Raw genomic sequence first — 23,478 nt, forward strand, 5'->3', positions numbered from 1 at the left:
CTAGTTGCAAAAGAGGCTGGGGGAAATGTTGCGATGGTTCTATAAACAGTTAACTGTTAACAGTTGAAAGTCTATTGTTGGAAAGGGGAAGATTGAATATTCTGATAACTAACAGCCTCTGCCACAGTCCTGGTGAACATACATGTTCATGCACACCCTTATTCCAGCACATAATGCACACTCATCTCTTCTCCAGTGGAGACAACCCCCAGATCCTTTTCAGCTAGTGCACCCAGCTCAATACCTATTATCTATTGGTGATGATGTTGGGCCTGTCCATCAGGCCCAAATGGGCTCATCTTGGTCCAGCCACTTATAAATCAAAAGACAAGTTAACTTCTCTGTCTAATCCCAATACAAAATAGTAGGAGCAGCAGTAGGGTAGCTGGAATAAGAATGCTTATTGGGGGAAGGGAGGGGGAGAATAAGACTGAAAAACATAGTTACTGGGCCATAGAAATGAGCAGGAACTGAAAAGACTCTAGACCCAAATTGATTAGGCACTATTTTTGCTCTCAGGGAGATTGATAGGAGAGGGGGTTATCTTTCCCATCTCTAACTTATGTGACTCCCATCTGGCAATATACATTTCTCTTATATTTGCTTAGCGGGAACTCCTTAGCTATGTAAAACATTTGAAAGTAAAAAAAAAAAAAAATTCAGTTTAGATACAAATATATATTTTCATATGAAATATACTAATATACATATAAAATTTGTCAGTTAAATAATTCCTTATTCTAATAGGTTCTTTTCTTGTCTAATATTATGCAATTGCTTAGAAACATTTGCAAGATCTGATATACAAATTATGCCCTATTTCATCTAGAACACAAAACAAACAGTGTTCTTTACTCACAACATGGGGATGTGTATCCCTGCTGACAAGCACAGATCTGCATGACAATCCAGTGACAAGAGAGGGTATACAAATTTTGAGCCTTTTTGTTAAATAGGTCATCCAAGAACATGTATTTTGCACATTTTTATATGTGCTTGTTTAAGTAAGCATGCTTAAATATGCATCTGAAAGATTTTAGATTTATTTTAAAATTGAGCAGAGGAAACAATTGGGATTTTTAAAATATAAAACACAGAGGATTTTTAATTATAAAGAACTTCAGATATTTATTTATAAACTAGAGGCCTGGTGCATGAAATTCATGCATGGGGGGGTGTCCCTCATCCCAGCCTGCACCCTCTCTCAGTCCAGGACCCCTCAGCGGATGTCCACCTGCCAGATTAAGCTCCCCAGGAGATCCCCAGCTGTGAGCCCAGCTTCTGGCTGAGTGGTGCTGACCACCAGGGGGAAGCTCCTGTGTTGAGCATCTGCCCTCTGGTGGTCAGTGTGTGTCACAGAAACTGGTCATTCCACCATTTGGTCAATTTGCATATTACACTTTTATTATATAGGATATTGAATTATTGTATAAGCAATTCATTTGAAGGTTGTAAGTCAACTAAGTCAGATTAAGAAATAAGAAAAACAAAATAAGCATTAGAAATGGTTTGTATTTTGCCTGGTACCAAGAGGTTAGTTGCCAATTCTATTCCAATCAAGGCACATGCCTGAGTTCAGTCCCCAGTAGGGGGTGTGCAGGAGGCAGCCAATCGATGATGTTCCTCTCTCATCGATGTTTCTATCTCTCTAATCCTTCTCTAAAATAAAAAGACATTTAAAAAATGAAATAGATTGCTTTCTATAAACACATAATTTATATTTGTGCTTTTGTTCTGTTTCCTAATGTCCTTATATTGTATCAGAAACTCATCAAATTATTTAGAAAATTACAGCTTTTCTCTGATTACAGAAATTATGTATATTCAATTGAGAAAAATTTTTAAATAGATGTATTCCATTGAGATTTTAATAGCAGTAATAGCAGATAGCCTCTCTTTATGCTGACTGATGGGCTAGTTTCTTGAATGCCACCAGAGGGTGATAAATCCAAAAATGGCTCTAGCTGATGCATAAGTAGGCTTCTATGCTGTGGAGGTGCTAACAGGTTTTCAGTTTTAGTTTGGGAAGGCAGCGGGGAAAGGGGGGAGAGGGGGCATGCGGCAGGGGGAGGAATTTAAAAATAATTTAATTGGTAAAAAATTGTATCTAAATAAATAGTAAATTTTTGAAAAGTTTTATCACTACTCTTTTTGGACCCTAATAATATATTTCTGAATATAACAAACATTTATTGAGTGCTTACTGTTAATTGTGATAAGTGCTGTTGATAAAACTTGGTCCTGGCACTTTAGGATTAATATTCTTTCTGGGGAAAGAGACATATGAAAACAAATGAATTAGGATCCAATTTCTTGTGTACCACATTAAAAAAACCTTTCAATGTGGTAAAGAACAGGATAAATTCTATTAAAAGAAAATGTTTCAGAAAAATGCTTCACAGAAGAACTGAATCTTACTGAATGAGTAGTAGACACTTTTGAACTTCCAAGTTAAAGTGGTAGATTGAACATATGATTTTAATTTTTCTCCCTTTTGAACAAACATAAAGATGGGAAGTGTTTTGTTTCAAAACCTACACCCACAAAATTAGGAGAATAGGTGCACAAATTCTCACACCAGGCCTCTAGTATTAAGATAAGAAATAGAAACTTAAATAATATTTAAAATCTATAATCAAAGGATCACTGTGACTCTAGAATACTATTAAGAGATTAGCTAGATAGTGAAATAGTTTTAATTTATTTTTAAATAATTTCAAGCATATAGAATAGTTTCAAAAACAGTTCAAATAATTCCCAAATCCACTTCACCCAATTGTAACTTTTTTGCACTTGTTTCCCTCCCTATTGACCCCACTATTCCCTTTTCCCTCTCTCCCCCCTGTTCTTTAGTTTTTAATCTTTAGTTTATTTTAACCATTGAGTGCAAGCTTTAAACAAGGTGCTCCATCGCTTCTACATACCTAAATGTCTACCTCACCCAAAAAAGGACATTCTCAGACATTTCCTTGAGATAGTGATTTCATTTTCTTTGGCTTTCTATTTTATTCAAGGGATTGTAATCCATTACTATCAATTTTTTTAATGCTCATATTGACACAGATTTGCCCATGGGAGTCCCTTCAATCCAGTTCCTATGTCCTTTTGACACATTTCTGTCATATTTTAAGCATTTCCCTACTTTCTTGTGCAATAAGATGTTTCAAGCTCATCATATATTTATAGTCCTGGCCTTGGATCTAAGAAGTCCTGGTTCCTTTAAATGAAGAATAATATTTGGACAACATTTCTATGGGGATGTCATTGCTTATGAGCTCTCTTATGAACATGTCAGCCATAGTTGCTGCCACATGACTGGTAATAAGAGGTTATGAGTCCATTGCTCTGCTTAAGTTTAACTGCAGTTAATTTATCCCAAATAAAGAAAAATCTCTTTTACATGGAAAATATAAAATTTAGTATCCAACACTATTTGTTGGAAAAGGACAACATGAGTGATTTTTTTGGTTTTGTTCCACTTATAAATCTTAAACTACCCACGTCTTGTTTTACGTCAAGAATAGTAATACCGTACTAGCTAACACTTATTAAAGATTGTTATAAAGTGCTCTTCACATATACAAGATATAAAAAATGGGTCTCTTTCAAAGTTTTGGCTGAGGCATGAAGACAGTAGATATTAAATACCAAAGTGAGTTGTAAGACAGACCACCCCAGAGGGCTTACAAAGTAGGATGAAAAATTGTTTATACAACTCTTGACTACTTGAGCCAAGTCAAAGATATAAAAGAGCTGAAGCTGAGAGAAAAAGTTTTGAGGAAAATGAATTTAGAGAGAGGTACTCTCCAGTTCCTTTCCCATCCACACCAAGGGAGTATGAGAAATTTTCTAGGACAGAAGTCTTGCCTGGTTTCCCTCTTTTCCAGCTTCGGTCATTCTGTTCAATATTCATAGAGAGGGAGTCTCATTGGCCTGGGCTGGGCCACGTGACCAACCCTTAGCTAGGGCAGGACATCTTGATTGGCAGTCACAGCAAGGCTAATATAATTGTAATGCAATAGTAACTAGGTAATACAAAGTTAGTAGTAATGCAACTAATTAGGAGAGCCTCGAATCAGTGATTTCATTTATATGGGCACTGCACTGTGCTTATACTACTGTCTAATGGAAGGTGAATCTTTTTGAAACAGTACAAGTACTCTAAGTAGTTGATGCTTGACATCGATCCAATGCCAATAGCCCATTAGCCAGCCTCTTATGACCCTATTTTGCTATAGCGTTTCCCTTCTTCACATTCAGTGACATCACACTAATACTTTGAAATTGACCACAGTGAGAGAATGTATATCCCACAGCAACCAGCAAAAACTATAAACTTGGACCCTTGTTTTCAGAAAGCCAATACCAGCATACCCCAGGCCAGATGGTCTCTGAAGGTCCCTGTAGGCCCAGGACTCTCCAGTGTGACTCTATGACAGCAAATAGCTTAAAAGTCTGAAATGAATGGGACCATTGTCTAGTCACTTGGTTTTACTTCATCCACACCCACATAAAAATGTAAATTGAAAACATGTATAACCTAAGGAATTGTTTCATATATTCCCTTTTAATCTCTTTCTCTCCTTGGTAGATAGGCTCCTTGGAGGTTACTAAAATAGAAATTACCTGCATTAAAGTGAAGTGGAAAAGAAAGATACAGCTTTGACCTATAAGAATGTGATATTTGGGATTGTGAAGGGAGAATAAATAATTTTTTCTTGTATCAATCTCTGTCTCAGGAGGCCTTGGGTTATTAATGTAACTGCTCGAGCAAATAGTACTTCTCCTGGGAGAACTGGTTCTTGTTTGGCTGCTCCCAAGACAAGCTGCACAAAGCCTGCTAGTCAGACAGCCGGAAACACCTAGTTAGGCCTCTTTAGAATCCCCTCATCAGCTCTGACTATCTGGAACAGGACACTAACTAAAGATAACTGTGCAGTGGGCCTGTCTGCCAGGGAATCTGAACCTAGCCACTGGGAGGATTCCCTCAACGGGGCTCTCTCGGTCTTCCAGTTTCTATTATTCTTTACTCACAGCAGCCCTTTATTGAAACAGTTTCTGTAACCAGTCTCCTCTGGACCATGAATGCCCTCAAAATTCAGCTCTAAAGTCATAGACTAGTAAATCCAGAAAGGACCTCAGGGATATTTTACTCCAATCTTCCTTTTATAGGTGAAGCCCAGAGAAAGAGGGTCACTTGCCTAGAGTAACAGCAAAGCACTGGCCAAGGGAGAATTAGAACTTGGGACTGCCAAGTCCCAGCCCAGGTCCTTTCCACGGACATTCTGCCCTTCCCTCTTTCACTCTCTCCCTTGGAGGTGGGAGAGAAGTAGCACCACTGGGGGGAAGGAGGCAGCATCTTTATTCCCAGCAAACTACAGGAGTCACAGGTTTCAGGGTTCCCTAAATCCATAAGAATGTCAAAGGCCCTCGGCATGCTCAACCAGTGGACAGAGATTACATTAAATTTAATTTGTAATGCAACTATTCTATTTAATTGATTCATTTCTTTCAAATCTCTGATGTACCCCCCACATAATAACTGAATACAAAGTCACAAAAAGGAGAGAATTTAATAAAAAATATTTTAGTACCTCCTTTTAGAAGTAATTCAAGGACAAATAAATATAGGAAGCCTTACTTCACTCACCTAATTGGATAAACCTCTCAATAAATTCCACCATTATGTCACTAACAGAAAGCAAAATCCTCTAGGTTTCAATTCAAAGAAAAACAGTTGCTAAACAAAAGAAACCTTAAGAAATAATTGTAGCCTCAAGCTAACTTTAAAAAGAAAATAATGTTACATTACTAATGTTTTTGCAAAGTCCTTTTAGAACAAAAATCATAAATTATAAGAATAGATTTTCATGTATGGCAATGTAAACATTTTAATGGAGGATAGCAAGTCTATGTTTTCATTTATTTATTACCTGAATTATATTTATATGGTTCTCATTTTCTGCATGGGATAAGCTAGTTCACTTTTATATCATACTAGAGGCCCAGTGCATGAAATTTGTGCATGGGGGGTGTCCCTCAGCTCAGCCTGTACCCTCTCCAATCTGGGACCCCTCAAGGGAAGTCTGACTGCCCATTTAGGCCCGATCCCGGTAGGGGAGCAATTAGGCATCTATCTAATAAAAGAGTAATATGCAAATTGACCATCACTCCAACACACAAGATGGCTGCCCCCATGTGGTCAATGATCCTGCTCCCATGTGGACACAACATGGCCACTGGGAGGGTAGTTGGGAGGGACCAGGCCTGCAAGGGAGAGCAGCAGGGGTGATCAAGCCTGCAGGGGAGGGCAGTTAGGGGTGACCAGGCCAGCAGAGGAGGGCAGTTGGGAGGGACCCAGGCCTGCAGGGGAGAAAAGTTCGGGATGGGGGGGATCAGGCCTACAGGGGAAGGCAGTTAGGGGCAATTGGGCTGGCAGGGGAGCAGTTAGGCATCAATCAGGCTGGCTGGGGAGTGGTTAGGGGGTGATCAGGCTGGCAGGCAGAAGCGGTTAAGGGCAATCAGGAAGGCAGGCAGGCGAGCAGTTGGGAGCCAGCAGTCCTGGATTGTGAGAGGGATGTCCAAATGCCTGTTTAGGCCCGATCCTACCTGGATGTAGCTCGTGGATGTAGCAGAGGTACAGTAAATTTGCATATTAATCTTTTATTAGATAGGACTAGAGGCCCAGTGCATGAAATTCATGCACTGATAGGGTTTCCAGTGGCTGGCAGCTGCCAGTTTTGGCCAACTTCCTCCCTTCCCCCGGCCAGCCCCGCCCCCCAGTCGAACTCCCAGATTAACTCCTGGTGGAGGGGACAATTTGCATACTATGCTTTTATTATATAGGATATAGCATTGACAAATTACAAGGCTTAATGGTATGTGCATCAGAAGTCTCAGAGACTGGCTGCCCCACCTTGCAGGTGAGAGAAGTAATACACAGGGAGGTCCTGGGACCCACCCAAGCCATAGAGTTAATTAGCCTCAGAGCAAGAAATAGAATCCTTGTGTCCTGACTGCAGAAGGTATGCTGTTGATCATGCTCATAAAGCTTATAAAGCATCTTTTAATACCAATGTCCATGTTTTCATTAGGTATATGAAAATTATAATAATACCAATATCCCCTGAAGGGTCCTGGATTGGGAGAGAGCACAGGTGAGGCCAAGGGACCCACTGGTGCACTATTGGGCTGGGGAGGCACTGCAGGAGGGCTTTGGGACATGTCTGGCCAGTCTTCCCCAGTCCTGCTCAGTGGACCCCAGCAGCAAGCTACCCTACCGGTCACCCCCTGGTGGTCAGTGCGCATCATAGTGACTTGTCTAGTGGTCGAACTAATGGTAGGATACTTAGCATATTAGGCTTTTATTATATGATATATGATATATATAGGCTTTTATTATATGATATATGATATATTGTTGTAATATTTATAATATGGCATATTAATATATGGCATATTAGGCTTTTATTATATGATATATGATATATGTTGTAATATTTATAATAATTAAAGCATAGTATGCCAATCAGACCAGACATCCTTCTGGACAACCTTCTGTTCAAAGCTGGGGATGTGAGGGAAGCCCAGGGCCCAGGTGCAGGAGGCAAGCCAGTGTTGGCAGCAGGGGCAAGGAAGGCCTGCTCTTGCATAAATTTTATGCCCCGGGCCTCTAGTATATAATATATACCAATCATATAAAGGATAATGCGTGCAATTTTCTGAATATGAACTAAGGTGGAATACTTTCCCTTCACATAACTGAAATAAACATTAACACTGAATTTCAATGCTTCCTTTTAACCCAAAGGGTAGGGCATGCTTTTGAAAAAATTTCAGCTGAGGTAGCACCATGCAGAACTGATCGATCATGAAGCCTTCGTTGTCATACTGTCTTTCCTTCAAGGCCTGCTAACCAGCCCTCCCTTCCCTCCCAGAGCCCCAAAGGGAGATCCCCACCCCTGGCTTGGCGGCTCCCTCCCGGTGGAAGCCCGACCTTGTTTTGCTGCAGTTGCCATAGGAGCAGCCCTGGTTGCATGGGTGGCTCCATCACTAAAACAAATACTAGCCAAGAGCCGAGAAGCAGATTTCAATATTTCAGACACCAAGGAATGAAAACAATCTGCGGTGATTAAACAGAATAAATCCCAATATACTCCCCAAGGGAAGTGGGTGTTTATTTTTAGGCTGTAAGCACCACCACTCAGGCTTACGGGAACGACAGACTGAACCTCCTGAGCAGCAGCGTCGTCGTGTGTCCGATGCACTGCTGGCTTAGGGGCCTGAGCTGGGGCTGGGCAGCGTGAAAAGAGAAATCAGCCTCACGGGGTGCTGGTAATGAGCGGGGCTGGGCAGGCGTGTGGAGCCGGAACTGTGACGTGCGCGGGTGGGGCCGGGTGTCCACGGGTGGGGCCGGGAGATGCTTGTGTTAGGACTCCAGAACCGCCGCGGCTCCCCACGCCCGGGGCAAGCAGAGGGGTCCGGGCGGCCGGTAGGGGGCGCGCGAGGGGAGGGCTGGCCGAGGCCGCGCAGGCGAACCAGGCGCCCCAGGTCCGTGCCAGCTCCAGGAGAGGGAGGGCCTGGAGGGGTTCCAGGACGGCTGTGCACCCCAGATAGCAGCGAAGAGAACCTTTCGTGCGCCTTAACCTTGCAAACCTTGGTGTTGACATGGTAGCTTGTAATCGTATTTAATGTCATTACTAGCCTTTTACTCTCACATATAAATATTTTAAATCGGCATTAAGTCATTAAAAGTTAATGGACTTTTTTTTTTTAAAGTCAGTTTTAGTTTTACTGAAAAACTGAGTGGAAAGTACAGAGAATTCCCAGGTGCCCCTTCCCCTCTCCCCCACAGTTTCCCTATTAACATCTTGCTTTGGGGTAGTGCATTGGTTACAACTGATCCATCGGCACAGCTACGTTATTATTAATTGAGCCATAGTTTTCCTTAAGATTGACTCTTTGTACTGTACTCTGGGGCTTTTTTTTTTTTTTTAATGAAAGAGGGCACAGAAGGAAGACTTGAATTACAGATTCTCCCCCCCCCCCTCCCCAATATGTTTTTATTTTTATTGATTTTAGAGAGAGAGGAAAGGAGTGGGATAGAGAGAAACATCAATAAGAGAGAAATATCCATTGGCTGCCTCCTGCAACCCCCTACCCAACTCCCTGCTGGGGATCAAGCCTGCAGCTCCTGCTTTTCTAAAGTCTTTATGCTATTAGTACACAAACTTACTAAAGGGTACCCCACTCCCCCAAAAAGTTTGTTCTGCTAGAGCTGTATGGGAAACCCTGGGTGGAACTTTGGTTACTGGGGAAACGTCACTTCCTGGGGAAGAGGTGACATTACCAAGAATAGAGTGAAAATGAGAGAACACAGGGATTGGCTGGTCTAAGAATTCACAGCTGGAGGTGAAATTAATCAAGCCCTCTTCCAAACTCGCTCCTGCCCAGGAGCACCGCTCAGTTAGTGTCACCCCAGGGCCTATGGAACTGGGTGACACTGGGAAGAAAAGTGATCAAAGGCTCTCTCTCATCAAAGATGCCAAAAAAAGAATTTAAAGTAAGTGTTTCATTTGACTTTGTTTCCAAAAGCACTTTTTTTTATAAACAAAAGCCGGACACCTTTTAAGGTAAATTATTTGCACACATATATTCCAAAATGTATGCAGGGTGGGGCAAAAGTAGGTTTACTGTTGTGTGGAAAATAATGCAACCATTAATAAATAATACAAGAAGAAACTGTTGCATGTACTCACAACTGTAAACCTACTTTTGCCCCACCTTGAAGTATATTTTTTTGTTACTAAAAGAAGATAATATTCGCATAGGCTCATTTACGAAGAGTCGCCCAGGTTGTAGGCTCCATCCCTAGTAGGGGGCCTCCACGAGGCAGCTGATCAATGATTCTCTCCCATCATTGATATTTCTATCTTTCTCTGAAATCAATAAAAATATATTTATTTTAAAAAGCACTCCTTACAAACCACAGTTTTTGCAGTGATCATTTACAATTTAAAATCTTTGTTTTTTCTTTTTTTTTCTATTGAAAATCTTTTTTATAGAATGAACTATTAGTCTTTTTATATTGGTTCTTTGAACCTCTAGGACTTCTTTCTTTTGAAAGCTACTTTGATTCCTCAAATAACCACTCTATTATTAGATTATATGGGGAAGAGATCTACCCCGTGGACTCTACCTTAGACTTCATGCTCCACAGAGGGCTGCCACTGACCAACAGCAAGAGCGCCCTGGATCCCCGCCCACTTCAGCACAAGTTCTCCATGGTCTTCCTACCTTTGGCCTGGGACCCACTTCAGCCTGGTGCCCTGGTGGCATATCACCTGGGGCCCTTTTCATCTGGGGAGTTCTGTGGTTTAGTGGGGCCTCTGATAAGGACCAGGCTTTCCTGGATGCTGCAGATTGAGAGCAAGATCTTGGGGAGGCCCAGGCCCTCAGTGTAGATGTGTCTCTCGCTGCGCTCCTCCAGGCTAAGGACAGAGTGGGAGGTGGAGGAATTAGAACAGCAGGTGCAGCGGTGGTGTAGGAGGCAGAAGATACATCATTATGGGTTTAACTACATTTTTTTTCTGTCATATATATCGAATTGGAAATGTTTTAATGTCGACTATCAGTATTTGTACAACAAAAACCATAAAATAATCTGATAATTTCCCTTTCAATTTGGCTAATAAAAATGCAGGAAAGGGTTAGATATTTACAGAAAATACTTCAAGTAATTGGGAACAATCGGTGCTTTCACCCTTTCACACTTTGTCTTAGCAGAGAAGGTAATAAAACCCTAAGTAATTACAGCCAAATAGCTTTCCTGCTGTGCCATTCTGCACATATAAATCACGCGCTGTCAATATTTCATCAGTCACCTGGGCCAAATAGCAGTGATATATTTACAAAGTCTGTATAGGTATTAATAAAATATGAACAAGCAAATCTGAAAGGTTTCTCTCTGGAATAGGGTGCATTTTTATAAAAGGCAATATGAACTCCAACCGAGATTGAAGAGTTTATTTCTTGCCATCCCCCTCTGGCAGTCAGCAGAGAGGAGTCACCTTTTCTTCTGACTGGGTAGTATGACCCCCCAGATGCTGCTGGGAAGTGAATTTCTTTATGGTTCAGAACCTGGCAGATTCTTGGTATACACAGAACCTGTGTCTGGTTTCAGGGAACAGACAAAACCTGGGGACAGTCACTACCGGACTAGGTGGCCTTAAGCAAGCTGTAGAGATTTCTTCGAGGAAATGAGCATGTAAATTTTCTCATTAAAAACACCAAACTCTACCCACTATTCTGGGATGATAGAAGCTTTTCTTTCTTTTGCTGATATTTTTGGTCCGCTTATTATTTCTAGAGAATGTCTCTACTCACAAATGAATCAATTATGCCTTTGTCCCAGCTAAAGTGGACATATTCCTGGTCCCATTTAGCACATAAAATGTAAGGCGAAATTAATTCCTAGCGTCCTGCACTCCTTATGAAATTTTTGTTCATTTCTAATGTACTTTGTTTTTCAGGTTCACCACAGCTAAATGCCCTGCTTGAGACGTTCCGATTGGCACTATTTTTCAAGTTTTAATTTTTAAACTTGGCTGCCATTGACCTGGGGAAAGAATGTTCATGAAACTTTCCCTCTAAAGTTAAAAGTGCACTGAAATAGCCCTGGCTGGGTAGCTCAGTTGGTTAGAGTGTTGTCCTGATATGCCAAGGTTGTGCGTTTGATCCCCAATCAGGGCACATTTAAGAAGCAACCAATGAATGCATAAATTAGTGGAATTGCACAAATCAACTTTCTTTCTAAAATCCATAAATAAAAAGTTGTGGGTGTTTTGTTTTATTTTGTTTTGTTTTGTTTTTGTTTTTAAGTGCATTGAAATCTAGAGCCTATTCCTGAAACACCATCTTGTGTTCTGGCCAAACCTGTTCAGTGAGGTTTCCCTCCTCTCACTAAGATCCAGGCGGGAGTTGACAGCCTAAGGAAGTAGGGGAGGGGGAGGAAGGAGGGGGGGAGGGAAAGGAGATACGGAGGAAGGACTGCTTCCAGGACAGAGGGTGGTGTTTTGTTCTCTCTCTCACCACTCCAGCCAAAGGCAGCGTCAGAGTCCACATCACCATCTTTTAAGGCAGCAGACCTGGAGACTGTACAGCTCAGAACAGCATACCAGCCAACACGGTTTGGCTCAGTGGATAGAGTGTTGGCCTGTGGACTAAAAGGTCCTGGGTTCGATTCCGGTCAAGGGCACATATCTTGGTTGCGGGCACATCCTCAGTAGGGGGCGTGCAGAAGGCAGCTGATTGATGTTTCTCTCTCATAGATGTTTCTAACTCTCTATCTCTCTCCCTTCCTCTCTGTAAAAAATTAATAAAATGTATTAAAAAAAAAAAAAAAAAAGAACAGCATACCAACTTAACAACTGTTTATTTAGCACTCACCATATTCCAGGCTGAGTTGTTATGTAAAGCACCCCCCACCCCGTGAGAAGATCAAAGTGAGGGAATAAAACTTAAATATCATTCAATGAGGGACAACCACAGAATTATTTTGTTTTTTTAAAAACATATTTTATTGTGTGGTTTTTTTTTTACAGAGAGGAAGGGAGAGGAGAGGGATAGAGAGTTAGAAACATCGATGAGAGAGAAACATCAATTAGCTGCCTCCTGCACACCCCACATTGGGGATGTGCCCACAGCCAAGGTACATGCCTTTGACCAGAATCGAACCTGGGTCCCTTGAGTTCGCAGGCTGACTGATGCTCTATCCACTGAGCCAAACCGGTCTTGGACACAGAATTATTTTAAAAGATGAACTAAATCATGTATTGACAGAGGAGGGTACCCAAGATATGTAGCTGAGGGGAAGAGTTTACAGAAGTGATTGTATCCTATGGTGCCGGTTTTGTTTGTGTTTAAGGCACAAAGAATTTACTGTGGCACTAACCAAGTCTTAGGAACTCACTTGCGTAGGTCTCTTTCAAGACCCTGAACTTAATTTTTGTATTTTTTTTAAAGAGGTTCTCCAAAACAGCATAAGAGTGAGGTGCAAAAACTGAACCATAAACACGACCAAACATTGTGACCAGCCTTGGCTATCTTGGACGGCTGGACTTTATATTTTCCCGTCATCCAGAAGAACTGTCTCCTGCTTCCTTTATGGTCTTCCCTTTCCTCACTCATAAGCCCTCACAACTCTCCCAGTGTTCCTATCTCGGAGTGAGTTAATTCATGGGCTTTGTAAACAGAAATCCATTATTCAAATTTAGTAATGAGCCATTCCGAGAAAGGCAGCATGAGGCTATTACATCGGGGACAGACATAAAGTACACTTACTCAAGTGTGGCTGGCATAGCCGACTACTCTAATGGTATGTGCTATACATTTATACCACTGGCGGGGCATTAGGTTTGTTGACACCAGCATCACCACAAACACAAACACTTGAGTAATGCACTGAGCCAGGATGTTATGATGTCACTAGACAGTAGGAATTTCCAGCTTCACTATAATTATGTGGGACCATCCTTATATACTCGGCCTGTTGTTGACTGAAATGTTGTTATGCGGCAAATGACTACAGTGGTTATTATCACTACCCTATGTCCCAGCCAGCACATAAGACCCTCCCTATCATCATTTTCCTCCAAGTTCTGCTTTTCCCTGTTTTCCTACTGACCAGTATCATGATCCTCCATTGTATTGCCTTTACCTTAGTCTCTGGCTCTCTCCCACTCTGGTTATTTAAAAAAGTTTCATGTAGGTGTTTCTAGAAGAGACTTTCTTTCTGAAGAAGAAGAAAATTCTTCAGCACAATAAACATGTTTAAAATCTACTTAAAACTTAAAACAAAAGTAGCTAGTAAATCGACAAGAACAATGGCAATGTTTCTATTTTAACTAGATTGTGGTGCTTTTTATTTCCATTAAGGGGAAGTCTTCAGTGGCCCGAAGAGCTTAGAACTATTTATTGCTGTCTAAAATTGGCTTTTGGATCAACTACACTCTCTAAAGCATCTTAACGTTTTTTATTTTGTGCTACAAATAAAAATGCCACATTCAGCCAGCAGTTCAGTACAATTAGTAGACTTTACACTATTTTATCATCCTGGAATCGGTGTATTAATTATCTGTGATTAAACCTCATTCATATGAATTGAATACAAAAGGAGCATAATTTAACTATACCTTGTACCAGTTCAAATTAGGTCATCTGCATATAACTGTTGGCCACTTTCTCCTGCAAATGGGTTTTATAAATAGGTAATTTGGGGGTTGGTGTGGCAAGGAGCCCAAAATTCATTAACGGCTCAATCTCCTTCTGGCTGTCAACTCTAAGATCTCTAACAGCCCTTATACTCCTCACCTAACAAGACAACTGGTGCTCCAGCCATCTCAGCCATGTTTCAGGCCCAGAGGAAGAATTAGCACAGAACCCTTTCCTCATAAGGACACTTACTGCAGAAGTGCCACACGATGCTCTCACAGACATATCTATATCGAGCACCTAGTCATCTGCCCAAATCATCTGCCCTTGAAACTAGGGAATGTCCTCTGTTAACTGGACTGCAATGCACTAACCAAAAACTGGGGATCTGTTACTTAAAGAAACTGGGGAGATTAGATTGGAGGAGGAAATTTCTATTCTCTGCCGCTGTCTTAACATAAACAATAGCATGACAATTTAAAGATATAACATTGTGCCGAAACTGGTTTAGCTCAGTGGATGGAGTGTCAGCCTGCGGACTCAAGGGTCCCAGGTTCGATTCTGGTCAAGGGCATGTACCTTGGTTTCGGGCACATCCCCAGTAGGGGGTGTACAGGAGGCAGCTGATCAATGTTTCTCTCTCATCAATGTTTCTAACTATTTCTCTCCTTTCCTCTCTGTAAAAAGTCAATAAAATATATTTAAAAACGTATAAATAAATAAAGACATAACATTGTTGGGGAACACACAAGACTTGGTTGGACAGTTTATAAAGAGGACATTCTGAGAAAAGGGAAATGTGCCGAAGGCCACCTGCCCTGTTTATCAGAATTCCAACTTAGTGGAGTGCTGAAGGTAGTGCCCTTAACTATTCCTTGACCCTTCCAAACAAGTCTGTTCACATGCAGACCCCCGGGTGTTTACTGGAATCCATATCTTAATCTTTTCTTTTTTTAAAAAATATATATTTTATTGATTTTTCACAGAGAGGAAGGGAGAGAGGGATAGAGAGCTAGAAACATCGATGAGAGAGAAACATCGACCAGCTGCCTCTTGCATACCCCCTTCCAAGGATGTGCCCGCAACCAACGTACATGCCCCTGACCGGAATCAAACCCGGGACCTTTCAGTTCGCACACGGACGCTCTACCACTGAGCCAAACCGGTTTCAGCCATATGCTTAATCTTTTGATGTCCTTGCTTAAAGGACATTGCAGACACATGTGTACTCCCAATATTACTTACTCTACTGATTGTATCTAACAGATAAACTTTATCTCAAACTGCTATCACAATAAAAGGCTAAAGAGGCAGGCAATTGAGGCCGTCTGGTTCGTTTAGCCAGGCAGTCCCTTAGCCCTCTCTTTCACAGCAAATGTTGTGTCGGAGTAATCATTCATTGGTTGCTTAGGGGCTGCTGGTCAGCCCCGGCATAATATCTCTTTTCCTAATACTTTAAATTCTGTTAAAAGGTAAAGCACATAAAGATATGATTCCATCATTATAGTACATCGTCAGAATGTAAATAGGTCCATGGTGTCAACCATGCATGGATGCGCTACATTTGAACAAGGGTTGCAGAATGTTCCAGGAGCATCACTACCCATCTGAATGATTGTCCTTGTTGTGATCTTAAAAGTGCTTAATCAGCTCAGTGAGTCTCACTGCAGAATTGAGGCTGGAACACAGAAAGAAGCAGAAGGTTAAGTTCCTGTCCTAAAAGACATTTCCATTTGTGCTGGGAAATACATTAAATAAATCTTTTTAATTTTTTGTGTATTCTCTGTACAAGAGCTCTTGGTATAATGATAGAGGACAATTCACAAGTCAGTTTTATACACACACACACACACACACACACACACACATACACACACAAAATCAAAGCTAAAGTTCTAGCAATGAGGCAGTCACCTGAGCGAAACTAAAGAAAGAAAAGATTTGGAAAAGAATGGGTTAGGAAATCCAGACTGCAGGCTGGGGATTCACATTCATTGAATCTGCTCTGCTAGCAGGGTCTCCGAGTCAGGACTCACAGGTTGAGAATTGCTGCTGAAGAGCCCAAGACCATTGGAAAACACAGATATTTACATTATAATACATTTAATAGTAGCAAAATTACAGTTATGAAGCAGCAATGAAAATAATTTTATGGTTGGGGGTCACCACAACATGAAGAACTGTATTATAGGGTCCTGGCACTAGAAAGGTTGAGAACCACTGGCAGGCGTCTTCAAACTACGGCCTGTGGGCCACATGCGGCCCGCAGAGGAGTCTGATCTGGCCCGCCAGGTTTTTTGGGCAGTGAGCGCAGCCGAGGTGTTACAGTAGGAATTAGTAGTTCATATAGTCCGGCCCTCCAGCTCTCTGAGGGACCGTGATCTGGCCCCCACTTTAAAAAGTTTGAGGACGCCTGGCCTAGAGTCTAAGTGAGGCTGTGCTGGCTCTGAGACCGCACTTGCAGAAGCAAGAGTGTGGTGCATCAGGATCACCTGCGGGACTTGGTTCACTATAGATTCTCAGTCCTCATCTCAGAGATCTTGACTCAACACGTGAGACAGGGCTCAGATGTAGCTGCTTTGAATTCCCCTCCCACACTTAGAGAAATAATTTCTTATGGGTACTTCCAAAGGTGAGACAGATAATTTATAGATGAAGGTTCAAATATCTGAAATAAACATTTCTGTGTGCCTTCCAAGTCTGCAAACTGGTGGCCTTCCCTGGGTTCAGAGGGCTGGGGATGGAAACGATCTTCAACTGAAAAGAGGAAGTAGATGCTAGAATCTATCGATAATCAACCATCCCCCCTCCCCCCAGGCAGGGTGTGCCTTTGGATTGTGCCGGAGCTCCTGGAATACCACATCCCTAGCAGATCAAACCTCAGGGTTCCACAGCGACTATTCCCCAGGCCTCCTGTCTTATGACCAAACTGCATCCCACCCTATCCCACCCCATCTCCAGTTCAGGGCAAGACCCAATAACCCACTGACCCAAACTTAGTCCTGGGGATCTAGAGAGCCCCAAAGCTATGAAAAATGCGACAGCTGCCATTTATGTGCATTTGGTATGTGACAGGACCTTAGAACATCATCTCATTTAATCTTCTCAATAAAAGCTGAGAGGCATTTATTGTTATTACCATAATTTTACAGGTGAGAAAATAGAGGATTGTGTGGTTCAGTGGTTGAGTGGTTGAACATCAACCTATGAACCGGAGGTCACAGTTCGAGTCCCAGTCAGGGCGCATGCCCAGATCACTTCAGTGTGGGGAATGCAGGAGGCAGCTGATCAATGATTTTTCTCACATCATTGGTGTTTCTCTCTCCCTCTCCCTTCCTCTCTGAAATCAATTACATATATATATATATATATATATATATATATATATATCCTCTCTAATAAAAGAGAAACATGCAAATTGACCATACCTTCGCTACACCCACAATCCATGCCCACCAGCCAATCAGGGTGACTATGCAAATTAACCCAACCAAGATGGCAGTAATTTGCATATCCAGGCCAGAGGGAAGACTCAAGACAGCATAGAGAAGCCAAGCACGGCAGAAGGGAGCGAAGCTGCAGAGAAGGGAGGAAAGCAGGTGGGGCGGGAGAAGGGAGAGAAGCCGATGGGGCAGCGGAGACTGAAGCAGGAATCCCTATTGCAGGAATCTTCCTGCAAGGGGCATCATATATCGATATATATATTATATAATCTATTAAGTTAGGTAACTGACCCAAAATCATAGAGCTAGTAGGTGTCAGAGCCAGGATGTGAAACTGGCTGTGTCTGGCAAGATCCCTAGGCTCTTTACGGATTTTGGATTTTCATGGGCCAGGAATTAGGGCCAAAAGTGGGTTGCAGCTGAGGAGTGCTAATGAGCTTCAAAGCTGTGACCTGTATCCAGAAGAGTCCTCCTTCCAAAGTCCGCTTGCCCAGTACTCACTGTCCCCAGCACCCATCCGTCCCGCTTTTCCTAGGAACTGCCACCACTTCTCATCATTTCCGTGAGAGGATCTCTACCTAAAGTCACTCTCACCAACTGATAAAGAAGGCCTTTCTAGCAAATAATAAACAGATTCAAAGAGTAGTGTGTTAACCTAAATGGGTTCATGGTTGGTAGGAAATGTGTAAGAAATTCAGTGGTAAGTTTGGTGGATGCTGAGGGATTTTCCTCTGAGGTGAGATCTTTAAAGCTAAAAGGGACTGTAGGTCATCTGGTCCCACTGTTCAACTTTAAAGATGAGTTTCCAGACAGCGCAGTGAAACACAAACAGGTTTAATATGAGGTCCCTCATTTCCCATTTAAATCCCCCCACCTTGTTCTAAATGGGAATTGAAGATGAGAGTATTAGAATGTGGGTCTAAATATGTATTCAACACTTATTTGATAGATTCTGTGCTAGAAACGCAAAAGTCAAAGTAAAGTGCCCTCAGAAACCTACCGTGTCCTGTGTGTGTGTATTTTCCTAGCACTGAGGCAGCTCCGAGGAGGAGGCCGTACAATTCCTGGGAGAGACACCGGAGCAAGTCCTGAAGGATGGCAGGTGTGCAAGTTTACTAGGCCAACAAGCAGTTTCCTGGCGTTACTGGAAGCTCGCAGGCAGAGCCAGGGAAGGCACTTGGAAGCCCACAGCAGGATTATTTTCCCTGGAGCTCAGGGCCAGTGGGAAGAAGAGCTGGGCCAGGAGGCGGCCAGAAAGGTTTCAGGGACAATGAGAGTGGCTGTAGGTGGTACCGGCAGAGGTGTGCAGACTGCAGGAGCCAGAGGCTGGGCCTGCCAGGGCCTCCAGGGGAGGCGGCTGCCGGATGGAGAGTCTGGCCCAGGAGACGGGGACCTGCTCTCACTCAGCTCGCACAGCTGAGCTATGTTGCTGCTGACCGTCCAACATGGGCCTCAGAGCCAATGGAGATGCAGAAAGATACCAAAGGAAGATAGAAATAAACAGCTGCCGGAACTTGAACCTGGAAGGAGTGTTAGTGCCTTCAAGACCGATAAATTTCTGAGGGAAGGTGGAAGTGGGTGGTGAAAGATTTTTAAAAAAAATTTTAAATACTTATTCGTGAATATTTATAGCAGCTTTTATTTATTTATTCATTTATTTATTTCAGAGAGGAAGAGAGAGGGATAGAGAGTTAGAAACATCGATGAGAGAGAGTCATCGATCAGCTGCCTCCTGCACACCCCCTACTGGGAATGTGCCCGCAACCAAGGTACATGCCCTTGACTGGAATCAAACCCGGGACTTTCCAGTCCGCAGCCGATGCTCTGATCCACTGAGCCAAACAGGTTTCAGCTTTTTTTTTTTTTTGAGTTTCAGATGTGCCTTTTATTTTTTTACTAGGGGCCCTGTGTTTGAACTTTCTTGAAAGGAACTGTGGGCCTCGAGGCTTCCATAGACATAGGGCAGATCTCAGCCCATCCTCCCTGCCTGCCAGGCCAGCTCCTCCCGCCACTGCCCCCTGTCTGCCAGCAGCCCCACTCCCCCTGCTCCACCAGCCTCCTAGCACCTGCTGAAGGCATGGAGTGATTGGGTCAGGTGCCAGCAGCGGGTGTGAGCAGCGGCTCTGGCACCTGTAGTGGGTGCGAGTGAGGCCAGATGGGCAGGTGCAAGCGCCAGGCGGGACTGCTACAAAGAATTTTCAGTTACCACCAGAGGCTGCCTTGGTCTGGTGCCCCCATTCACCTGCTCCATCATCCTACCGTGGCCATGCCCACCATGTTTCACGCATGCCCCCTGTTGGTCAGCACACATCATAGCAACTGGTTGTTCGGCAGGTTGTTCCAGTTATTCCAACGTTTGGTCTATTTGCATATTAGCCTTTTATTATATAAGATTTTTATTTTAAATATATATATAATTGTTGATAATATAACAGATGTTTCCCATTTTCCCCCCTTTAGCCCTCCTCCTCCCAGCTATCCCCCCCTCCATTGTCTGTGTCCATGGGCTATGCATGCACGTATATATACGGTCTTTGGTTTAACCAGTGAACTTACATACATATATGCATAGCCCATGGACACAGACAATAGTGTGGTGAAGGCCTGGAAGGGGCAAGTGGGGTGGATGGGGGTCAATGGAGGGGAAAAGAGGAATCTGTAATATCGATACTTTCAACAAAAAAGATGAATTTCAAAAAAGAATTTAAAAGTAAAAAAGAAGTATTATAGTTTGTTTTTAAAAGATATTAATGTGCCTAAAGAGAAGTTTGGGTAAGTTAAAAGTCATTCTTCCCTCCCCAGACAAGGCTGAAAGGGCTAATAATGACAACAAGGCAGGTGTTAATTCAGCTCTTCCTACCTGCCTCACCCTTGCCAAGCTCCGTGTCCACGTCTTTCAGGCTTTCACTCTGTGCACAGCGCCTTCCAGCTTCCTCTGGGCTCTGCCAAGTCCTGGGCTCTGCCAGGCCCGCCCTCTCAGAGTTGGACGGCCTCACAGGCTTCCTGGCAGCCAGTCTCCGTGGGACCATGAGGTCAGGGTGGCCTGATTCCTGTTTGCCCAAACACAGGAGAGCACAGTGTTGTTTCAACCTGCTTTTAAACTGCTGATATTAGAGATGGACTCTCCAAACACACACACACACACACACACACACACACACACACACACACTACAACCCAGCAATTGGGAAAGACTTTTTAAAGTTATTTGGCCCTCAGAGGGTCACTGTCAAGGGGAAGAGCTTTTGCTCCATTTGAATCACAGTGTTTGATCTGGGACAGATCTTTTTCTTCTGATGTGGTATGTGTAAAAATGCAGTGGATTATTATTTTTTTTAAATATATTTTATTGATTTTTTTACAGAGAGGAAGGGAGAGGAATAGAGAGCCAGAAACATCAATGAGAGAGAGAGACATCGATCAGCTGCCTCCTGCACAACCCCCACTAGGGATGTGCCCACAACCAAGGTACATGCCCCTCACTGGAATTGAACCTGGGACCCTTCAGCCCTCAGACCAACTCTCCATCCACTGAGCCAAATCGGTTTCGGCTGCAGTGGACTATCTGTAAGCAATAAAAAACAATCAAATCTTGTCATTTTCAACAACATGGATGGAACTAGAAGGCATTATGCTTAGTGAAATAATTCAAGCAGAGAATCACAAATACCATGATTTCACTTATATGTTGGGTCAAAACAAAACAAAACAAAACAAAAACAAGGAAAACAGAAACTTAAATATAAAAAGAACAAACAAAACAGAAACAGCCTCCCAGATACAGAGAACAAACTAATGATTGCCAGAGGGGACGCGGCCGAGGGGATGAGTGGATGAGGTGAACAGGAATAAGAGGTACAAACTTCCAGTTATAAATTAAATAAGTCACGGGGATGTAGTCATAATAACTTTAGATGGTGACAAATGATGAATAGATTTACCATAATGGTCATATCGTACGTATATAAATGTCAAATCACTATTCTGTACGCTTGAAGCCCAAATAACATTGTACATCAACTATACTTAAATTAAAAAAAAATTTTTTTTAAATACTTAAACAGGTTAAATAACATGGATCTGGTCATAGAGCCAGTTATTGACAAAGCTAAAACCGTAAGTCAAATCTCTTAGCCCAGTGCTTTTCCATTGTATTTTCTCTTAACTCCCCTTCAAGCCATTTAAAAAAGAAGTACCCAGAGAAACAAAATGAGTGAAGTAGAGCAAATCATTAATAATCACACTGGTTCCTTGATTAAGAATCTAAGTAAAATTCCCCTGAAACATAGTATAGGGAAAGTTCCTACAGAACCATATAGTTTGGTCAGATAGTTCTTTGATTCCTGTAGCCATCCCTAAAGAAATGGCCCAGAAGAAGGCAAAATTTCAATCCAATAAGGAACCTTTGGGGCAGAGAGAACGCTTGCCAATATGAGCATTTAAGCCTCCATAATAGATGGGAAAAGCATCTACAGTTCAAGAGTCTGAGAATCTGCATATGCTCTATAAACATTAAGATAATATTTCCCGGAAACTGGAACCAAGTTATGAGAAATACAATTTTGTACTTTTATAGAGGCAGCACAAAGTTCACTTTCTTGAATTTAAACCTAAAAGCTGTGTAGCAAAATAGTCTATTCCCAAACCACTTTGCTCTGAATCTAAAGCAATTGAAGTAAAGAAGTCTGGAGTCTCAGATGGGAAGAACTGTATTCCCTTAAAGCCCAGTTGTCTTGTCAATAAATGACACACTGGAAAAGACAGCGACCAAGTCAGGGTCTCTGTATCTCACAGTTTATTGGCCACATTAAAAAAAAAAAAAAAAAAAAAAAAAAGACGATTTTTAGCCATTAGGAGACATGTTCCAGAATCAGAGAAAAGTTAACCTATTTGCCTTTTGAAAATTCTGATCATAGCGTGTTCTATGCCCTGACTTGCTACCACTGCCAGGATTAGGTTCCTTTTTTAATCCATCTGGTTTGGGATGCATCCGAGTTGAAGTCTTTACCTTTTACGGGGCAGGGGTTGTACTGAGAAGATGTACATCATCTACAGAAGAATGTCTGTCTCAGCTACTATTTGGACTCAGTCCCAGGAATTCATCCTAAAAAAACATTTCACAAGGGGAAATATGCTAATCACACAGAGATGATTGCAATCAACTTTAGGATAGCAAAAGAGAAAGAATGAGCAACAATTAGACAGTGGTTAAATAAACTAGGATAGCAATTCAGTTAGAATATGCAACCATTAAAAATGGAACATAGAAAAGCATATAAGAAGCGATCACATGCATTATGCCTCATAATTAGACACGTTAGAGTTTATAAGTTGTTTTTGCATCACATTATCTCCTTGGTTCTTCACAACAACCCTGTGAGACAGAAGTCGTTCCCACCATCTGCTGATAAGAAAACAGACCCATGGAGAAATGGTTTGTCTGGGTTACTCATGAAATATTCAACTCATTGACCACAACGACTTAAAAACCATAGGTGCGTAGATCAAGATTGGAAAGACCATAACAAGCTGCAAAAGTTGCTCTGTTTAAACAAAGTGTTGTTCTTTAAAAAAAAAAAAAAAAAAAGTGTCTTTCTCTCCGGGTACGTGTGTATGCGTTGCTGTTGTTTTTTTCTGTAGAGCTCCTTTCAACGCTGAATATCTGTAAGGCTATATATCTTAATCCTTGCAGTTAACTTCTTCAGCTTCCCTAATTGACATCAAATCTTGGGATAACCTATAGCGCAGGTTTTCTTTGTTTCCCCAGGTACACACAGATCATCTGCATTGCATACGGACAGGAAGACTCTCCAGGGTGACCAAA

The 23,478-nt window shown here is 42.2% G+C and overlaps 1 long non-coding RNA gene across 1 annotated transcript in view; it reads right to left on the reverse strand.

Annotated features, from left to right (window-relative positions):
• Positions 1 to 15,395: 15,395 nt before the first annotated feature.
• LOC118728499 overlaps positions 15,396 to 23,478 on the reverse strand; it is a 32,513-nt gene continuing 24,430 nt past the window's right edge. Inside the window, exon 4 of the long non-coding RNA XR_004990911.2 lies at positions 15,396 to 15,889. This is a non-coding gene — a long non-coding RNA (uncharacterized LOC118728499). The remainder of the gene's footprint in view (positions 15,890 to 23,478) is intronic.

Source organism: Pipistrellus kuhlii, unplaced genomic scaffold, assembly GCF_014108245.1.
Source record: "Pipistrellus kuhlii isolate mPipKuh1 unplaced genomic scaffold, mPipKuh1.p scaffold_m20_p_3, whole genome shotgun sequence".
Lineage (NCBI taxonomy): Eukaryota > Metazoa > Chordata > Mammalia > Chiroptera > Vespertilionidae > Pipistrellus > Pipistrellus kuhlii.